Source organism: Apodemus sylvaticus, chromosome 11, assembly GCF_947179515.1.
Source record: "Apodemus sylvaticus chromosome 11, mApoSyl1.1, whole genome shotgun sequence".
In the NCBI taxonomy this organism is placed as follows: domain Eukaryota; kingdom Metazoa; phylum Chordata; class Mammalia; order Rodentia; family Muridae; genus Apodemus; species Apodemus sylvaticus.
Window position 1 is genome coordinate 15,751,125 of NC_067482.1, and position 6,000 is coordinate 15,757,124.

Here is a 6,000-nt window from a genome sequence, read left to right on the forward strand (position 1 = left end):
AGCCATCTTCAAAATTGAAATCTCCAATATTGGATTTATTTCTAGACCAGTCTATGGTTGAGTCAGATGATCACATTAAAGGAAAGAAAAGAGTCATTATAACTTCTCTTTAGATTATATTATTCTAAGCTAGCTTAATAGTCTCTATATTCTGTCCCACAAAGTCTAAAAGCTTGAAGCAAGGCAATTTATCTAACCTGGGACATTTGACAATTAAAGTAAGTCAAGAACATATACCCAATATAGATCTTATGTTACCATTGTCCGGGAATTCAGCAAGCACACAGTCAGCATATCTTCAGTATGCCACACCAATCACTTTGGCAGCTAGCATGCTTCTGCAGCATTCTGTGGAAAAAAACATAGGGGAACTTGCCTTCTTCCCCAATATTAAATCCAGATCATGGCATATGTCAATAATTGAATTCCTTCATTTCACCTAGACATCAATATGCCTAATTACAGGATGTCATATACACTAAGCAAGGAGTTCCTTGGCATTCAAATTTTAAAATTTTTCTTAAAAATATGCAAGCATAATTTGACTGATATGCATGGGGACACAATTTCCCTTCTCTTCTCTCTTCTAAGAAGATATTATTTTATTAATTTAAATTGTAACACAACGTATATACCATAACATGGGCAATAACTATGAAATTATAGAAAATAAACGTAGCATTTTAGTTGCTTTTTCTTTTAGAGCAGTTGCAAATAGAAAGCCCAAAATTGAATCATTAGTCACATGCACATATTTTAATCTTTTATATCAGAAATATGAGTATCATTTATCTATAATAATTAAGTAAGTCCTCTAGGATTAACACCATTATGTGGTAGAGGTAGAAATTGAGGACATCAAGAACAAATCTTTATAATTTGTTGTGCACAAAATACAAAATTATTTTTAAGCCATTACCCTTTTGATGATATGGATAATATGCTTGTACATCCGATTGTTTCTATACAGCCTGTCTGGGATAGAAATTTTATGTGCCTTGCCTTAAGGGGTCTTGTCCAGGCACATTTTTAATGATTAATTATATAAGTATATTGTAGCTGTCTCTCTAGCCTTTGGGTTAGCTTTCAAATACCTAAAGTACAGTCATTTAGAGAACATATCCTTTGAATTTTGAATTACATTTGCATAAACAATCATAAAAATTAAGAATTAGCACTATTAAAAAGGAAATGATTTTAAGCAATTAAACAATGAGCTGTATATATATCATGCCAATGATATCTCATACCAAAATCAACTATACTCAAAATCTGTCCCTCTTCATAATCTTTGACACATTATGAACAGGCATTCTGGAGCTGTGGAACTTCACAATCGATTCTGATCTTTCATTATGGAATTTATTCCAGTGCAATTATCCACCACCACAACTGAAAATCTCAAAACAGAATGAGAATGAGAATAACTATCAGTTGTATACACTCTTTACTATTCATGCCAATTTGCTTCATTCAGTTCTTCTTCCTTCCCTAGTATTTAGTCCTTTTGTCCTCTTTTCTACTGATTATACTGCAACTACTTGAATACTCATGTTCATATTTGGACAGATCCCACATATGAGAGAGAATATATGATTTTCTTTCTTTCTGATACTGGGTGACTTTCTTATTGTTAGTCATCCTATGTCTCTTCATTTTCTTCAAATTTTATAATTTTGTTCTTCTTTACAGCCAAATAGTGTTACATTTTATGTATATATCAACCTTCCATTATTTTTGCATCTGTTGATGAACACGGAGTTGGAATGAAATTCAGTGCTATAGTGAACAGAATAGCATTAAACATTGGGATGTGCAGTACCTCTGTAGTAGAGTATGGAATCCTCTGTGCACATCCCCAGAAGTGAAATAGCAAGGTCATGTACTATTGCTAGTTTTAGTTCTTTTTGAGGCATCTCTAGATGCTCTCCCATAATCATTGTTTAGTTTGCAGTGCAGCCAACAGTGCCTAAAGCTCCATTCTCTCTATACCTTACCAACATTTCTTGTCAGTGATTTTGATTATAGCCATTCTGTTTGGGTGTGGTACTTTCTCAGTCATGTTATGTGGATTTCCCTGGTCGCCTGGCATATTTGACACATTGGTAAATAATTATTTCTGCTTTCTGTTCTTTTACTAATTTTGTTTACATTGATCTAGTTTCATGTGGATCAGTGTTTTGCCTGCGTGTATGTCTGTTTGTGGGTTCCAGACCAGCTGGTACTGGAGGGACAATCATGACATCCATGTGGGAGAATGGAATTGGGCCCAGTCCTCTGAAAGAGCAGCCAGAGTGTCATGCCCACCCTCGCCAGCAAGGAGGACGCAACACCAGGGAATTTCTTCCTTCTTATGTTTTTTTCGGGAAACCTTGAATTAAGCTTATTTCTTCTTTTGGCAGCCCCGGGCTCTCTCCCAGCCTGACCTTATATAGCCTACTCAGCCCCGTCTGCCAAGGGAGATAGCCAGCCGTTTCATCATTGGTGAACTAAGTAAGTTCTTCATTAGCATGTAAGTGTGATAAGGAATACAGCACACTGCACACGTACTAAAGTAATTTACTACCAGGGAGCTGCATGTGGCCAGCGCCATCTTGTAATAGAGATGAACAAAAGGTGGTTTACTACATATCACCCTTTTTTGTTTTAATAGAAGCCACCCCACTTCAGGGCTAATCGGGTCACTGGTATCCTCCTGACCAATGACCCCTGACTTAGGTCATCTCTGCGACGACTTGGTGGTGCCCGTCAGATGGTTACCCTGTTGCTCACTGGGCCCCATGTCATAGGTTGATCCAAGCGCCGAGAAGTTGCCCGTCTTTGGGTATCATTGGATTCCAGACAGTATAGTATGTACAGTACTATATGCTCAGTGTACCCTGGAGCGAAGGTTTCTAAGATATTAGATAGGCCAGCCACACAGAGACGTCTTCCTGAGCGTCCATAGCTGCAAGAGCCTGATAAACTACGGCTCTATGAACTGCATGATCTCGTGTAATACGGCAATAGCACCAAAGGCAGACGAAAGCTGTTAAGCACATAAGGGCGGCTATAGCTAACAACCCAGCCCATTCTTTGAACCAAGAAAAAGCACTGGAGATCCACAGGTCAGGTCCTCCGTGGTGATTGTCTTCAAGTCTGTGGCGTTAAGCGAAGCTATCTGAAATACAAGCTGTTTGCTTAATAATTCTCCCTCAAGAAACCAATTTCCTTTAAGGAATTCACTGATATTGTACTGACTTTCTTTTAGAACTGTCCTTCACCTGGAGGGGGTTAATACACAATCCTAGGGTATGTTTAACGCAAGATACCTGCACCATTGTTACAAGTGCATCAATTTGTTCTTGTAGAATATCTACTCTCTGATTCAAAAGTCGTATTCCAGCTTCTAAATGGGAATTATATTAATTTTGAATCTGTAAGGATCGCGCAGACCACTCAACTATACTATTCACTACCTCTGCAGTCTGCACTTGAGATGCCATGGCAACTGCAGCAGTAGCAGCGGCTGCTGCAGATATAGTAATGGCTGTAATAATGGCAGCAGTAATACCAAAATCTCTCTTGACATGGAACAATTGTCCTACAGGAAAAGTGTCTGAGTCTTCTATAACTGGAATGGGCACAAACATGGGTAGGTGAACTACCAAGGCAGTATCATTGCCGCCATCCCAACATTCCGATAGATAGCATAGTGTATGAGTACTGTTACAATCTAGGCGATCACCAGACACATCGGTACTAATAGGGAAGAAAAAGGGTGGTTTGAGGCAAACTGGGGCAGAGGAATAACTTATGTTTTGAAAAAGTGAGTTTATGGTTATGAAAAGAAGTCTGACTGCCCTTCTTTTAATGTTCCTAACAGCAGATATATTATAAAGGAAAAATTCTTCTCCCTTAATGTGAGCAAGAGGAGCTAGTGAGGTAAAAGCATTTTGGTAAATTGACAAGATCCAATCATACAATGGCCATGCATTCTCCTCTCCCGTTTGTTCCCCCTTTTTTATTTTTAAACATGCTATCAGGTGAGAGTATTTAAGGCTGTCAGCCAGGCCTGGGGGAACTGTCCAGCTTTAATAGCTGTGAGTGCCTGCACTATCATTGCGGCCTGTCTCTGTTGGACAAACCTCATCTTATAGATACACCACAGGCAAGCAAATGCTATTAAAATCATGAGAACAGCAAGGACTCTAAGTCCTGCCCACTCCAGATGATACACCGCCGAGTTGATCCATGATGACAGTCCTTTATCCAAAGACATATCCACTGGAGTGAAATTCATGGTCACGATAGTCATATGTAGTTGGTCCATCAGGGTGTCAAATTCACTAGTCCGATTTCCTAAAAGATACTTAGACATTTGTTTAGACAAATTCATAGTTCTTGTAAAAATTTTCATACTGAATGTTGGTAATACATAAACTGGAATATTTTCATTGACATCCCAATTGGGCTAGCTGCCACAAGGTCTCAATTTGTTCTTGTACTAAATCAATTCTTTGGTTTATAGCCATTAAGCCTCCTTTCAATTGACCATGAAGGCTCGATTGCACATCACAGGCATGAGCAATGCTAGATGACAGATTATTTAGGGCATGAGCCATCAGTTAATGTATTATCTCCAAATTCGAAGCATAGGCTACCAGACAAGGTCAGATTTCTATTTTCACCTATTTTAGCTATTTCTTTATCTAAACGTAAATAGGGAATATCAAAAGTTTTGTTAGCACTAAAAAGACTGGGAAACAATTTGGCATCATGGCGTATCAGCATGGGTTTGGGAAACACGGAGAGTATTCCCCATCTCTGCTCCTGCTGAGGATCAGTAGCAACAATAGGATCTTTATTTTTGTTGCACTTCTGGATCAATCTCTCAGGAATCCACACTGGGTCTTGTCGATCCTGAGGAAGCACGCAAACAGAACACTTCACCCATGCTAAAACTGGGTCTGGGCCATTCCACAGACCAGTAAGCACAACTTTCCATTTTACATAGCCCTTCAATGAGCTATCATAATATTGATGTCGATCAGCGGCAGAGCGGCCATCATGATCCAAATTTTAAAAAATTTAAAGTGAAGAGAGCTAATAAGAGTCGCTCCTTTGGTGTTCTGCCATTTCCTATTCCCTCTTTTTGTTTCATTAAGCATTCCTTCAAGGTGCGGTGGGCACGCTCAATAATGTCCTGACCTCGGGGATTATAGGGAAGGCTATTATTTAACTGTACATTCATTTGTTTGCAGAAAGACTGGAATGACTGAGCAGTATAAGCTGGACCGTTATCTGTTTTTAACTGACAAGGCTGCCCCCAGGCAGCCCATGCGTCAAGGCAATGTCCAATCACATTGCAAGCCTTTTCTCCACTCATGGCAGTAGCATGAATAATGCCAGAGCATGTATCCACAGAGACATGAACATACTTTAAGGTTCTAAACATAGATCTATGAGTCACATCTATCTGTCGTAATTATAGCGGCAATAGGCCCTTTGGATTAACTCCTAGACCCGGGGGATGGTGAAAAACTATACATAGTTGGCACTCCAGTACGATCTGTCATGTATCTGCATGGGAAAGATGGAATTTTTGTTGTGATGTCCTAGCTGAAACATGAAATTGTTGATGAAATTTTCGTGCAGCTTCCAGGGATGAGGCCAGGAAGGCATATTCCATTCTGGTGTATCGATCAACAAGGTTATTGCTCTTACTCCGCGGGCCTGGCAGACCAGAATGGGCTCTAATATGTTGTATAACAATTTTTGAATCCCTGGACCAGATAATTTTCTGTAATTCCTTCATAAGATGACTCACCGTACCTAACAGCATTCACCACATAAGATGAATCCGAAAGTAAATTAAATGGAAAGGAGCATTTTTTGAAAACTTCTAACACAATTTGCAACTCAACCACCCGTGGGGAGCCAGGCTGATATTGGCACAAAACAGGCTCATTACGCTCGATCTTATAAGCTCCGTAGCCTGTTTTTGATCCATCTGTAAAT